This window comes from Tamandua tetradactyla, unplaced genomic scaffold (genome assembly GCF_023851605.1).
Source record: "Tamandua tetradactyla isolate mTamTet1 unplaced genomic scaffold, mTamTet1.pri scaffold_173_ctg1, whole genome shotgun sequence".
Classification (NCBI taxonomy): domain Eukaryota; kingdom Metazoa; phylum Chordata; class Mammalia; order Pilosa; family Myrmecophagidae; genus Tamandua; species Tamandua tetradactyla.
This window is the reverse complement of record NW_027518287.1, coordinates 56,832-73,109: the sequence shown is the minus strand read 5'-3', so window position 1 is coordinate 73,109 and position 16,278 is coordinate 56,832.

Here is a 16,278-nt window from a genome sequence, read left to right as displayed (position 1 = left end):
AATTGAGGGAGGACATGAAGAAGACATGGGCTGAACATAAAGAAGAAATAGAAAAACTGAAAAAACAAATCACAGAACTTATGGAAGTGAAAGATAAAGTAGAAAAGATGGAAAAAACAATGGATACCTACAATGACAGATTTAAAGAAACAGAAGATAGAATTAGTGATTTGGAGGATGAAACATCTGAACTCCAAAAAGAAACAGAAACTATCCGGAAAAGAATGGAAAAATTTGAACAAGGTATCAGGGAACTCAAGGACAATGTGAACCGTACAAATATACGTGTAGTGGGTATCCCAGAAGGAGAAGAGAAGGGAAAAGGAGGAGAAAAACTAATGGAAGAAATTATCACTGAAAATTTCCCAACTCTTATGAAAGACCTAAAATTACAGATCCAAGAAGTGCAGCGCACCCCAAAGAGATTAGACACAAATAGGCGTTCCCCAAGACACTTACTAGTTAGAATGTCAGAGGTCACAGAGAAAGAGAGGATCTTGAAGGCAGCGAGAGAAAAACAATCCGTCACATACAAGGGAAACCCAATAAGACTATGTGTAGATTTCTCAGCAGAAACCATGGAAGCTAGAAGACAGTGGGATGATATATTTAAGTTACTAAAAGAGAAAAACTGCCAGCCAAGACTCCTATATCCAGCAAAATTGTCCTTCAAAAATGAGGGAGAATTTAAAACATTCTCAGACAAAAAGTCACTAAGAGAATTTGTGACCAAGAGACCAGCTTTGCAAGAAATACTAAAGGAAGCACTAGAGTCAGATACAAAAAGACAGAAGAGAGAGACATGGAGAAAAGTGTAGAAAGAAGGAAAGACAGATATGATATATATAATACAAAAGGCAAAATGGTAGAGGAAAATATTATCCAAACAGTAATAACTCTAAATGTCAATGGACTGAATTCCCCAATTAAAAGACATAGACTGGCAGAATGGATTAAAAAACAGGATCCTTCTATATGCTGTCTACAGGAAACACATCTTAGACCCAAAGATAAATATAGGTTGAAAGTGAAAGGTTGGGAAAAGATATTTCATGCAAACAACAACCAGAAAAGAGCAGGAGTGGCTATACTAATATCCAACAAATTAGACTTCAAATGTAAAACAGTTAAAAGAGACAAAGAAGGACACTATATACTAATAAAAGGAACAATTAAACAAGAAGACATAACAATCATAAATATTTACGCACCGAACCAGAATGCCCCAAAATACGTGAGGAATACACTGCAAACACTGAAAAGGGAAATAGACACATATACCATAATAGTTGGAGACTTCAATTCACCACTCTCATCAATGGACAGAACATCTACACAGAGGATCAATAAAGAAATAGAGAACCTGAATATTACTATAAATGAACTTGACTTAACAGACATTTATAGGACATTACATCCCACAACAGCAGGATACACCTTTTTTTCAAGTGCTCATGGATCATTCTCAAAGATAGACCATATGCTGGGTCACAAAGCAAGTCTTAACAAATTTAAAAAGTTTGAAATCATACACAACACTTTCTCGGATCATAAAGGAATGAAGTTGGAAATTAATAATAGGCGGAGTGCCAGAAAATTCATAAATACTTGGAGGCTCAACAACACACTCTTAAACAACAAGTGGGTCAAAGAAGAAATTGCAAGAGAAATTAGTAAATACCTAGAGGCAAATGAAAATGAAGACACAACATATCAAAACTTATGGGACGCAGCAAAGGCAGTGCTAAGAGGGAAATTTATTGCCCTAAATGCCTTTATCAGAAAAGAAGAAAAGGCAAAAATGCAGGAATTAACTGTCCACTTGGAAGAACTGGAGAAAGAACAGCAAACTAATCCCAAAGCAAGCAAAAGGAAAGAAATAACAAAGATTAGAGCAGAAATAAATGAAATTGAAAACATGAAAACAATAGAGAAAATCAATAAGACCAGAAGTTGGTTCTATGAGAAAATCAACAAGATTGATGGGCCCTTAGCAAGATTGACAAAAAGAAGAAGAGAGAGGATGCAAATAAATAAGATTAGAAATGAAAGAGGAGACATAACTACTGACCTCACAGAAATAAAGGAGGTAATAACAGGATACTATGAACAACTTTACGCTAATAAATACAACAATTTAGAAGAAATGGACAGGTTCCTGGAAAGACAGGAACAACCAACTTTGACTCAAGAAGAAATAGACGACCTCAACAAACCAATCACAAGTAAAGAGATTGAATTAGTTATTCAAAACCTCCCTAAAAAGAAAAGTCCAGGACCAGACGGCTTCACATGTGAATTCTATCAAACATTCCAGAAAGAATTAGTACCTACTCTCCTCAAACTCTTCAACATAATCGAAGTGGAGGGAAAACTACCTAATTCATTCTATGAAGCCAACATCACCCTCATACCAAAACCAGGCAAAGATATTACAAAAAAAGAAAACTACAGACCAATCTCTCTAATGAATACAGATGCAAAAATCCTCAATAAAATTCTAGCAAATCGTATCCAACAACACATTAAAAGAATTATACATCATGACCAAGTAGGATTCATCCCAGGTATGCAAGGATGGTTCAACATAAGAAAATCAATTAATGTAATACACCATATCAACAAATCAAAGCAGAAAAATCACATGATCATCTCAATTGATGCAGAGAAGGCATTTGACAAGATTCAACATCCTTTCCTGCTGAAAACACTTCAAAAGATAGGAATACAAGGGAACTTCCTTAAAATGATAGAGGGAATATATGAAAAACCCACAGCTAATATCATCCTCAATGGGGAAAAATTGAAAACTTTCCCCCTAAGATCAGGAACAAGACAAGGATGTCCACTATCACCACTATTATTCAACATTGTGTTGGAGGTTCTAGCCAGAGCAATTAGACAAGAAAAAGAAATACAAGGCATCAAAATTGGAAAGGAAGAAGTAAAACTATCACTGTTTGCAGACGATATGATACTATATGTAGAAAACCCAGAAAAATCCACAACAAAATTACTAGAGCTAATAAATGAGTACAGCAAAGTAGCAGGCTACAAGATCAACATTCAAAAATCTGTAGCTTTTCTATACACTAGTAATGAACAAGCTGAGGTAGAAATCAAGAAACGAATCCCATTTACAATCGCAACTAAAAGAATAAAATACCTAGGAATAAATTTAACCAAAGAGACAAAAAACCTATATAAAGAAAACTACAAAAAACTGTTAAAAGAAATCACAGAAGACCTAAATAGATGGAAGGGCGTACCGTGTTCATGGATTGGAAGACTAAATATAGTTAAGATGTCAATCCTACCTAAATTGATTTACAGATTCAATGCAATACCAATCAAAATCCCAACGACATATTTTTCAGAAATAGAAAAACCAATAAGCAAATTTATCTGGAAGGGCAGGGTACCCCGAATTGCTAAAAACATCTTGAGGAAAAAAAACGAAGCTGGAGGTCTCGCGCTGCCTGACTTTAAGGCATATTATGAAGCCACAGTGGTCAAAACAGCATGGTATTGGCATAAAGATAGATATGTCGACCAATGGAATCGAATAGAGTGCTCAGATATAGACCCTCTCATCTATGGACATTTGATCTTTGATAAGGCAGTCAAGCCAACTCACCTGGGACAGAACAGTCTCTTCAATAAATGGTGCCTAGAGAACTGGATATCCATATGCAAAAGAATGAAAGAAGACCCATCTCTCACACCCTATACAAAAGTTAACTCAAAATGGATCAAAGATCTAAACATTAGGTCTAAGACCATAAAACAGTTAGAGGAAAATGTTGGGAGATATCTTATGGATCTTACAACTGGAGGTGGTTTTATGGACCTTAAACCTAAAGCAAGAACACTGAAGAAGGAAATAAATAAATGGGAGCTTCTCAAAATTAAACACTTTTGTGCATCAGAGAACTTCATCAAGAAAGTAGAAAGACAGCCTACACAATGGGAGACAATATTTGGAAATGACATATCAGATAAGGGTCTAGTATCCAGAATTTATAAAGAGATTATTCAACTCAACAACAAAAAGACAGCCAACCCAATTACAAAATGGGAAAAAGACTTAAACAGACACCTACCAGAAGAAGAAATACGGATGGCCAAGAGGCACATGAAGAGATGCTCAATGTCCCTGGCCATTAGAGAAATGCAAATCAAAACCACAATGAGATATCATCTCACACCCACCAGAATGGCCATTATCAACAAAACAGAAAATGACAAGTGCTGGAGAGGATGCGGAGAAAGAGGCACACTTATTCACTGTTGGTGGGAATGTCAAAGGGTGCAACCACTGTGGAAGGCAGTTTGGCGGTTCCTCAAAAAGCTGAATATAGAATTGCCATACGACCCAGCAATACCATTGCTAGGTATCTACTCAAAGGACTTAAGGGCAAAGACACAAACGGACATTTGCACACCAATGTTTATAGCAGCGTTATTTACAATTGCAAAGAGATGGAAACAGCCAAAATCTCCATCAACAGAAGAGTGGCTAAACAAACTGTGGTATATACATACGATGGAATATTATGCAGCTTTAAGACAAGATAAACTTGTGAACCATGTAATAACATGGATGGACCTAGAGAATATTATGCTGAGTGAATCCAGCCAAAAACTAAAGGACAAATACTGTATGGTCCCACTGTTGTGAACGGACATTCGAGAATAAACTTGAAATATGTCATTGGTAACAGAGTTCAGCAGGAGTTAGAAACAGGGTAAGACAATGGGTAATTGAAGCTGAAGGGATACAGATTGTGCAACAGGACTAGATACAAAAACTCAAAAATGGACAGCACAATAATACCTAATTGTAAAGTAATCATGTTAAAATACTGAATGAAGCTGCATCTGAGCTATAGGGTTTTTTTTGTTTTTGATTGCTTGTTGGTTTGTTTGTTGTTGTTTTTTACTATTACTACTACTTTTATTTCTTCTCTTTATATTAACATTTTATAGTTTTTCTGTTGTGTTGCTAGTTCCTCTAAACTGATGCAAATGTACTAAGAAACAATGATCATGCATCTATGTGATGATGTTAAGAATTACTGAGTGCATATGTAGAATGGTATGATTTCTAAATGTTGTGTTAATTTCTTTTTTTTCTTTCCGTTAATAAAAAAAAAAAAAAGAGAGTCTTCATGGACATGCACAAATTAACTATTTTACACCTAAGATTTCTGTACTTTACTGTATTCAAGCGTGCCTATTTGAAAGCATTATTACATACCCAAGAAAAGCCATGTTTTGATCCTGACCCAATCTTGTGGGAGCAGCCTTTTCTTTTAATCCCAATTTAATAATGCTGGTTGGAATATTTTGATTAGATTGTCTCCATGGGGATGGGACAATCCCAATTGTGGGTATTAACTTTTCATTACATGTGGATGTGACTCTGCCCATTCCAGGTGGTTATTATTGAGTTTATTGGAATCCTTTTAATTAGGAAACATTTTCAAGAGAGTCAGAAGTAACAGAAAGGGGAGAGTCTAGAAAAACTACAGAAGTCTCTGGGCCAACAGAACATTCAGAGCAGAGCTGATACAGATCCCAGCACTTGGAGAACAGATACACAGATGTTTGGAGATGCTTGGGGGCTACCAGACTTCACTGTGAGATATTAAGCAAGCCAGAACCTGGAGAGAGCCAAGGGAAGCCAAGATGTGAAAACCAGCTCTGGAGAAGTAAAGTAAGGAACAACCTCAGGAACAGAAGCTGAAAGCAACAGAGCCTAGGAATAAGGGACAAGCAGATGCCAACCACATGACTATCCCACTGACCAAAGTGTTCCTGACACATTAGCCTTTCTTGAGAGAAGTTAACCCATTGTTGGTGCCTTAATTTGGGCACTTTCACTTCCTTAGAACTGTAAATCTACAACTTATTAAATTCCCTTTTATAAAAGCTGTTCCAGTTCTGGAGTATTGCATTCGGGCAGCTTGCAAACTAACACACGTTAAACTTCAACTTAAATAAAAATGTTAGAGGTGAAGAAAATAAAAGTCTCCGACTATTATTGTAGAATTATCAATTTCTCCCTTCAAATATGACACTATCTGTTCTCCTAGTTTGCTAACTGCTGGAATGCAATATACCAGAAATTGAATGGCTTTTAAAAAGGGAAATTTAATAAGTTGCTAGTCTTCAGTTCGAAGGCCAAGAAAATGTCCCAATTACAAGTCTATAGAAATGTACAAATCAAAGGCATCCAGGGAAAGATACCTTTGTTCAAGAAGGCCAATAAAACTCAGGGTTTCTCTTTCAAGTGAGAAGGCACATGGCAAATGCAGTCACAGTTTCTCTTTCTCTCAGCTGGAAGGGCACATGGTGAGTAAGGTGTCATCTGGTAGCTTTCCCTTCTGATTTCCTGTTTAATGACATTCCCCAGGAGGTGCTTTCTTTCTTCATCTCCAAAGGTCACTGGCTTGTGGGCTCTCTGCTTCTTGTGACTATGCCATTCTTCTCTGCTCTCTTTAAATCTCTCATTCTCCAAAATGTTTCCTCTTTTATAGGACTCCAGGAACTAATCAAGACCCACCCAAATGGGCAAAGATGCACCTCAACCTAATTCAGTTTAACAACCACTCGATTAAATCACATCTCCAAGGAGATGATCCAATTACAGTTCCAAACATACAACACTGAATAGGGATTATAAAAAATGGCTGCCTTTGCAAAATGATATTAGGATTAAAATACGGCTTTTCTAGGGCACATGCATTTTTTCAAACCAGTACACTATTGGTTTCATGTATTTAGGAGATCTGCTACTAGTGTACATATGCTTATAATTATTATGTCTTCATGCTGAATTGCCCCCTTTGTCACTATATTATGAACATCTTTGCCCCTTGTAACTGTTTTTGCCTGGAAGTTTGTTATACCTGCAATTAGTATATCTACCTCAGCTCTCTTTTGGCTATGAGTTGCATTGTATATTTTTCTATTCTTTCCCTTTCAACTTATTTGAAGATTAGCTTCTCACAGACAGCATATAGTTCAGGCATGCTTTTTGATGAAGTGTACCACTTTCTGCCTTTTGATTGGAGAATTTAACACATTCACATTAAAAGTCACTACTGTTAATGCAGGACTTTCTTCTTCAATTTTGCTATTTAGCCTCTGTAAGTCAAGATACTTTTTTCACCCCTCAATTCATCCATTAATGTCTACATTTGTATTTATTTGATTTTTTGTGCTGTACCATATTAAGTGACTTCTCTTTTCTATATGGTCTATTTTTAATCTATTTTCATTATGGCTATCTTGAAGTTAAGCTTTAACATTGGAAGTAAAAAATAAACATATTTGTTTTGAGACCAACTTAATCTCAATAACATACTTATTTAATTTTCCTTTATCTGTCTCTCTACCTTTTTAGGTATTTGTTACCAATTACATCTTCATACATTGCATGTCCATATACAAAGATGTGTCATTCCTTTTTATTCAACTGGATTTTAGCACCTGTTGGAAGTAGATTTACATACCAAACAATACGCTACAGTAATCTTTGCTGGTGGTCTTTCTTTATGCTGTTTTGAACCACTGTTTAGTGTTTTCTCCTTTCAGTAAGAAATCCCTTTAAACACTGCTTGTTGGGGAGGTCTATTGTGGATGAACTCCCTCAGCTTTATTTTGAAATGTATTAATTTCTCCCTCATTTTTGAAAGTCTCACCAGATATCAAATTATTGGTTGGCAGTTGCTTTCTATCAGAACTTTTGAATATTTCAACCCACTGCCTTCTTGCCTCCATAGTTTGTGAGAGCAGATGAGTACTCCATCTAATTATAATGCCCTTGTACATGACATCTACATTTCTCTTGCAGATTTCAAAATTCTCTTCTTGTCCTTTGCATTCGATAATGTCATCAATATAAGACCAGATATATTTTTCTCCATGTTTATCATGTTTGGTGTTCCCTGGTTGGATGGGCATTTTCATGTCTTTTGGTAGGCAGAGGAAGTTCTCTGTCATTTATTTGACTGTTCCTTCAGCCTCTTTTTTGCCTTTCTCCTTCTCAGAATCCATAATGTGTATATTGGTACTCTTGATGGTGTCCCAGAGGTTTCCTAAGGTTTCTTTTTTTATATACTTCACTCTTTCTTCTTCTCAGCCTGATACATTTCAAGTATCTTCTCTTTGAGCAATCCTATTCTTTCTTCTGCCACCTCCAATCTGCTACTGAAACCTTCCTTATAATTCTTCATTCCAGCTACTGTGGTCTTCAACGCCAGTACTTCTGTTTGATTCCTCTTTAAAATTTCTATATCTTTACTAAGGTTCTTATATGGCTCATTCATTTCCCCCCAGATATCCTTTAGTTCATTCTCTGCCTTTCCCTTCATCTCCTTTAACATTATTATGATCATGTTTTATAAGACTTGTTTGGCATGTCCACATTACGATTTTATGCATTGATGTTTTCTGGATTTTTATCCTCTTTCTGTGAAGGGGCCATCAATTGTCCTTTCTTTCTTGTCTTGTACTCTTGATGCAAGCTGTATACATTTAATATTTTAAAATGTTAATTCTAGGATTTATTCCCTGAGATGTCTTTTTCTTGGTTTTGTAACAAGTGACTAATAAGACGAGATATTCTTGAGCATCATAATTAATATCACAATGTGGTGTGCAGTGTCTGCCCTGGCTTCTCTGAGTTTATGTCTTTTCCTGGGCTTCACTTTTTAGTTGTTTTAGAATGCCTGTTTCCAGGAGTTTGATTGCTCCCTCTATTCTCTAGAAAAGAGACTTCCCTCTCCCATGTTTTTAAAGAAGGAAAGCCTTTGTCCCAAGGATGTCCACTGATATAGTTTCTTAAATTCTTTTCATTATCTCAAGCCACTTTTCCTGGAGGTTAATCTTGGATAAGAGAGGGGGCATGCCAGAGATGTTTTCCTAGTCAGTCTTTCCCAGAAAAACAGGTCAGGGACCCATAGAGAGAAGCAAGACAGGTTCAAAAGTACCCTGGGGAGTGCATTAGGAATGGCACCATTAGCCTCCTCCACATTTCACCGAATATGAGCCTCCTTGACCTGCACAGCAAATGTAGCCTTTCAGCTTTTCCCCAACAGCCCTGAAGAAGCATTGCATCTTTAAGTCTCCCTTCCTGCCATATTTGTCTGGGATGGGTTGGGACAATGGCTATCCTCAAGGCCAGATCCCTGCTACCCAAAATTATTAATCAAAAGCCATGGTCAGTGAACAGCTGTGCCCATTTCATGAGCCTTTCATTCACAAGTGAAGTAGTCCAGAACTGAATTCCCAGCACTTGCTACAAGAGTTGGTGAACCACCAAAGACAGTAGGTTTTATTGTAATTTACCAGCCTTTTCTTTCTGCTCTTGGCTGGATGCTGAAATTTTATCTATAGGCCTCCAGAGTCTCAAAATACTTGTTTTAGATAGTTTCTGCCTATTAAATAACTGTTATGGTGGGAGGAATGAATCCTGAACTCCCTATTCCATCATCTTGCTACAATCTCTTCCTCATTTTTAAAAGACAGCTTTACAAGATATACAATTCTGAGTTGGCAATATTTTGCATTCACCACTTTAAGTATCCCTTCCTACATCCTTAGAAGTTCTGTGAGAAAACAGCACTTAGCCTTATTGAGGCTCCTTTGCATGTGGCATGTTTCCTCTCTTCTGTAGCTTTCAGAATTCTTTCATTATCTTTGGCATGTGACTGATTATCATTATGCCTTGCTGTGGGTTTGAGTTTATTCTTTTAGGAGTTTATTGAGGACAGTGCTTGCCTGTGTATGTATGTATATATGCGTATGTACATATAGATATTACTTTTGTTAAACATATCAAGTTGAAAGCCATTATTTCTTTGAATATTCTTTCTGCCCATCTCTTCCTTTTTTCTCCTTTTGGGATTCCTACAATGTATATACTGGCTTGCTTGATGGTTAAACACAGGTCTCTCAGGCTCTCTTCACTTTTCTTTATTACTCTTTTTCTTTCTGTACCTCAGACTGAGTACATTCAATTTTCCTATCTTCATGTTCATTGATTCATTTTCCTGCCAGCACCACTCTGTTGTTGAACTTATCTTGGGGGTTTTATATTTTGGTTTTTGAGTATTAAACTCTTGCTTTAATCACTTTTCATAACTTCTATATCTTGACATTTTCTTATGTTCATCCATCATTTTCTTTATTTCCTCTATTTCTTTGTCCACATTCTCTTTCAGCTCTGTGAGAACATTTAAATACTTTTATTTGCTGTATAATACTTATGGCCCTCCTCTTGATGGTTTCTAATGCTTTAATTTTTTTTCCTTTGATTGGACCATCACTTCCTATTTTTTGTATGTTTTATAATCTTTTGTTACAACCTAGGGTAGTTTGATAGTTTCCTATTTTTTGTATGTTTTATAATCTTTTGTTACAACCTAGGGTAGTTTGATAGTTTAATATACTATCTATGAAGTTGCATATTCCCCAAGCCTTTATCCAATTACTGTTATGAAAGAGAAAAAGAAAGATTAAAAAGTCATCTTTCTAAATTTTTGCAGATTGATCTTGACATATGCCCTCCTTATAGCTTAGCTTTTTAAAAATAATTTTGCACAAGAGCCTGAAGCACAAGCATAGGGTCTTTCCAGGTCTTTTCTGCACAAGTGCCTTTTTCTCAGGTTCTTTGCATGGTCCCGGGATTTCTGTTTACCATATTTGAATTTTCCCTGTCCCTAGGTAATAAGGATTCCTTACATACCAGGCACTATAATCTATGTCCCACAGCCAGCAAATCTTTGCCCCACCTGCAATATGACTGCTATTCCACAGGCTCCTCTTGGAGATTTCTGTGAGATGCCATTGCATGCAGCACAACTTCTGAGACTACAAACCTTTGAGAAGTGTGTCTGTGTTAGTTTTTTCAGGTTGTCACTCAACAGATTAACTCACACACATGTTCTCAGTAAATGCACAGTGGCTACTCTGTTCCTTCTGGAAATGGGGAAAGGGGCCACTACTGGGAACACTGGTAGGCTACTTTCTAAGCCAGTGATGGGCTTGGGGAGGGGCCAGGCAAGGCACCATGACATCTTACTATTTTGAAGTTGTCTTTCCTTGCATGCTTGTTTTAGCTTGTAAAAGCTGCCAGAGTGCAACATACAAAAAGAAGTGGCTTTTTAAGAAAGGAATTTATTGCTTCAAATTTACAGTTCTAACACAGTGGAAATGTACAAATTAAGGGAAGGTTATAAAAATGTCCAAACTAAGGCATCTTGGGAAAGATAACTTGGCTCTAGAAGGCTGATGATGTTCAGGCTTTCTCTCTCAGTGGGGAAGTCACATGGTGACACCTGCTAGCTTTCTTTCCAGGCTTTTCAAACTTCTTCCCTGGGTATGTTTTCTTTATGCATCTCCAAAAGTCTCTGGCTTTGGGGGCTCTTCTGGCTTTGAAGTTCTTCCCAAAATGGTTTCCTCTTAAAGAGCTTCAGTAAACAACCCCACATTGAGTTAGAGGAGACACATTTCCATGGAAACCATCTAATCAAAAGTTACCACCCACAGACAGAACTCCCAGGATGAAACAGGGCCCAGCATCATGGGATTGAGAAAGCCTTCTTGACCAAAATCATGAAGAGAAAATAAGACAAAATAAAGTTTCAGTGGCTGAGAGATTCCAAACAGAGTCAAAAGATTGTCCTGGAGGTTATTCTTACACATTATATAGATATCCCTTTTTGGTTTATGGTGCATTGGAGTGGCTGGAGGGAAGTACCTGAAATTGTGGAGCTATATTCCAGTAGCCTTGATTCTTGAGGACAATCTTATAAATATACAAGTTTTACAATGTGACTATATGATTGAGAAAACCTCATGTCTGATGTTCCTTTTATCCAGAGTATGGACAGATAAATAAAAACATATGGATAGAAATAAATAAATAAGAGGGGATAAGGGGTAAAACAAATTGAGCAGATGAAAATACTAGTGGTCAATTAGAGGAACGGGTTAGAGGTAGGGGATGTATGAATTTTTCTTATTTCTTTTGGACCCCAAAAGAAATGCCCCAAACAGTCTGGTGCCATAGCTTTAGAAACAGTGCAATACTTATTATATACCCTGGTAGAACTCTTTCCTGATGGGAGCCTGGTATTTTAAATCAGAAAGACCTCTCTCTGCAGGAACAATTGTTTCTGTAAGGTCTGATCATAACTCTAGCTTAGAAACATTCAATATGCCATTCTGGAACCCACAGTAATTAGTTTAGATGTATGCAAAATAGCCAGGCTTCCAGAGGCAAGACAGATTTTAAGGTTCACTGGGCTAGAGGTTAGCATTGGATATAATGATCCCTGATGCCAAATGGTCTTGATACTTGATACATCATTTTTGGAATAATGCAAATGTTCTAAATAATGATTATGGTGATGAATACACAGTTATGTTATAATATTGTGAGCCACTGATTGTACATCATGTATGGGCTGTATGTGTATGAAGATTTGTCAAGAAAAAAAATACATATACGTATATATAAAGTTACCACCAAAGATTAGGTGGGTCATATCTCTATGGAAACAATTTAAAAAATCCCACCTAGCAATAATGAATGAAGATTAAAGGACATGGCTTTTCTGGGGTACATAGTAGCTTCAAAACAGCACACATACTTTCCTATAGGTGTAACTTTTTAAGTCTTTCCTGGGGCTTTCAGAAAAATGATTCTGCCAGCTGGTTTTTGTATAAAACTTCTTTGTGTGGACTAGAGCCCTGGAACAGCTCACTCTAATGCCTTGGTGACCCTCAAATGTGTTTCAAGTTTTTACTAAAATTTCTGGATTGCAGATACTAGAACATGTTTAAATTCTAAAACAATGGATCAGATTGATGACATGGAGTAATTTAAGATATAGTTATAATATATTTAAAATAATATGCAATCACTGATATTGTAGGAAATTATGAAATCAGACATGAATTTATAGATGAAAATCATAGCTAACATGAAAAGTAATGCCTTAACACTTATAGGAGAGATGAGATAAACAATACCTGCCAGTCTAGAAATGCTTCCACTTTTAATGGTCAAAATGATCTATTTCAAAAGTTAGTTATAACATTTGTGAAATACTTTCAAACCATCTCCTTAATGTGAGAGAAAGGGCAAAACTTTGATAAGTCAAAGGTCATGACAAAGGTTTAAAATATTAAGCAAAATATATGGAATTGATCTGCAAGACTTACTAGGATTTCCTGGAAGTTTTGAGAAATTCGCCAAACAGTCTGGTGTCATAGCTTCAGATACAGTGCAATACTTATTATATACCCTGGTAGAACTCTTTCCTGATGGGAGCCTACTTTTTTTAAATCAGTAAGACCTCTCTCTGCAGGAACAATTGTTTCTGTAGGGTCTGATCATAACTCTAGCTTAGAAACATTCAATATGCCATTCTGGAACCCACAGTAATTAGTTTAGATGTATGCAAAATAGTCAGGCTTCCAGAGGTAAGACGGATTTTAAGGTTCACTGGGCTAGAGGTTAGCATGGGATATAATGATCCCTGATGCCAAATGGTCTTGATACTTGTAGAGACCCAGAATAAATTCAAGTACCACTTATAATGTATGTATCTCAGGTGTTTTAGCATCTTAGCTTCTAAAACAAATACCATAGAATGGGATGGATTAGACAATGTAATTGTATTGGTGCATGGTTTTGAAATTAGAAAACTTTCTTCATCCTAGGATTGTTATATTCTAGCTGCCTAGCAATCTAGGCATTCCCCTGGAGTTTGTGTCACATGGCAATCTCCATAGGGTTTTCTTTTTCTTCTGGGGTCCATTAATATCCAGCTTATAAATGCTTCCATGGCTTCTCCTCCTGTGTCCAACTTCCTTTGCTTTTAAGGACTTTAGTCATATTGTATTAGGGTCCATTCATTCAGTTTGGTCACACCTTACTAATAACATCTTAAAAGTTCATATTTTTCAAGTGGTTCATACCCACAGGAGCAGGATTGTGACCTGATACCTGACCACTTGGAGTTCACTGTCTGGGAGAAGAGACAGGTAATAAAAGTGTATTATTAGTAGTAAATACTTCAATATAAAAAGAGGTATTGGTGAGCTTTGCCAGATACCAACATAGACCTGAATATTCAATGAAGGCTTCTAAATTACTGATACCTAAACCAGTATCTGAAAAAAAGTCCATGCTGGATGCTGCAAGGCATGCCAAGAAAAAGAGACTGCATGGGAAATTCACTAATGCAATTTAGAGGGAGGTATCTCCCATTTACATCACATATCCTGTGGCAATGGGATTGAAAACACATTAGCATATATTTACAGAACACTCCCCAGAAAAGCAGCAGAATATGGATTCTTTTCATGTGCACATGGAATATTCTCCAGAAGAGGCTATAAGTCTGGTCATTAATCAAATACAAAACTTTTAAAAAGGTTAAAGTCAGACAAAATATCTTCTCCAATGATAATGTAATGAGAGTAAAAATCAATAGCAGGAGGAAAGCTGAGAAATCCACATATATGTGGAAAATAACCAAAATATTTCTAACCAACCAGTGGGCCAAAAGTAAATCACAAGGGAAATCAGAAAATACTTTGAGATGAATAAAATCATAATATAACATCACAAAACATGGAATGAAATGATAGGAGTGCTCAGAGAGAAATTTATACGTGGAAACACCTACTCTTATAAAGAGGATAAAGCTTGAATCTTGCAACTTAAAACTTAACTCTATATATTAAATAACTATAAAAAGAAGAGCAAACTAAATCCTAAATTATGAGAAGGAAGGAAATAATAAGGATCAGAGTGGACACAGATGGATGTATTGGGTAAGGGAGAGAACAATAGGCAAAATCACAAAGCCCAAAATTGTAAAAAGATCTATACAATTTCCAAACCTTTAGCTATACTGACAAAGAAAAAAAGAAAACATTAATAACCAAAGTCAAAAATGAAATCATGGACATTACTACTGACCATAGACATTAAAGTATCATATGACTATGAAAAACTGATCATCACAAATTTGATAAGTGAGCTGAAATGGAAACACTCCTAGAAACATACAAAATACAAACACTGACTCAGGAAGAAATAGATAATCTTAACATAAGTATCCCAAGCAAAAAGAGTTAACAAGAAATTGAAAACCTCCAAACAAAAAAAATTGGAGGGCAAGATGACTTTGCTGTTGAAATATATGAAATATTTAAAGATTTAGCACCAATTCTTCTCATATGCTTCTAAGAATGAGAAGATAAGTGAATATTTCCTAATTCTGAGTCCAGCAATTGCTTTTATGAATACCATGCAAAGGCATCAAGATAGTTCTTACCCATAATGAATATAGGTTTTTAAAATCCTCTACAAAATACTAATAAACCAAATCTAGCAGAATATTAGCAGAAATACATATTATGATGAAGTGTGACTTAGCTGAAGAATGCAAGGAATGTGTTAATGTATAGAAATCAACCAATATAATACTCCATATTAATAGATTTAAAAGGTAAGATAATCTAATGATACAGGGAAAAAATTGAAGCCCAACCTTCTTCATGATAAAAACAAATGCACTAGGAATTGACAGAAACTTCTTAACTTAATAAAGAAGATTCATGAAAATCTACAGCTAGCATCATAGACAATGGAGAAAGTCTGAAAGCTTTCTTCCTATGCTCAGAAAGAGATAAGATTGCTGGCTTTCATTTTCTGCCATTAAACATTGTACTCAATATTCTTGATGAAGAAATTTGTCTCTAAAAAGAAAGGAAATGAATGCAAATTGAAAATGAGTAAGTAAAATTATCTCTTATGACATGATCTTATATAGGAAGAATCCTATAGAATGCATACACATACAAATACCCTAACAAAGTTGATAAATGAAAGCAATGAAGTTGCAGAGTACAAGTTTAACTTGCATAAATCAGTTGTATTAATGCATAATTTTGCATTCCTCATAATTTGAAGAATAAAAAAATAGCAATTAAGGGGAAAAATTCACAGTGGCATCAAAAAGATTAAAATTTGTAGGAATGCATTTAACCAAAGTATGCATTTGTATACTGTTATCTATAAAATTTGGATGCAAAAAATTAAAGAGGACCTAAATAAATGAAAATATATCTCATTTCATGGAATTTTCACAGTTCAGGTGTCAATACTCCCCCAAATGATTTAGAGATACACTGTAACACCTATAAAATCCCAAAAGCCATTTAAAAATGTAAAAGGTAACTCAAAAT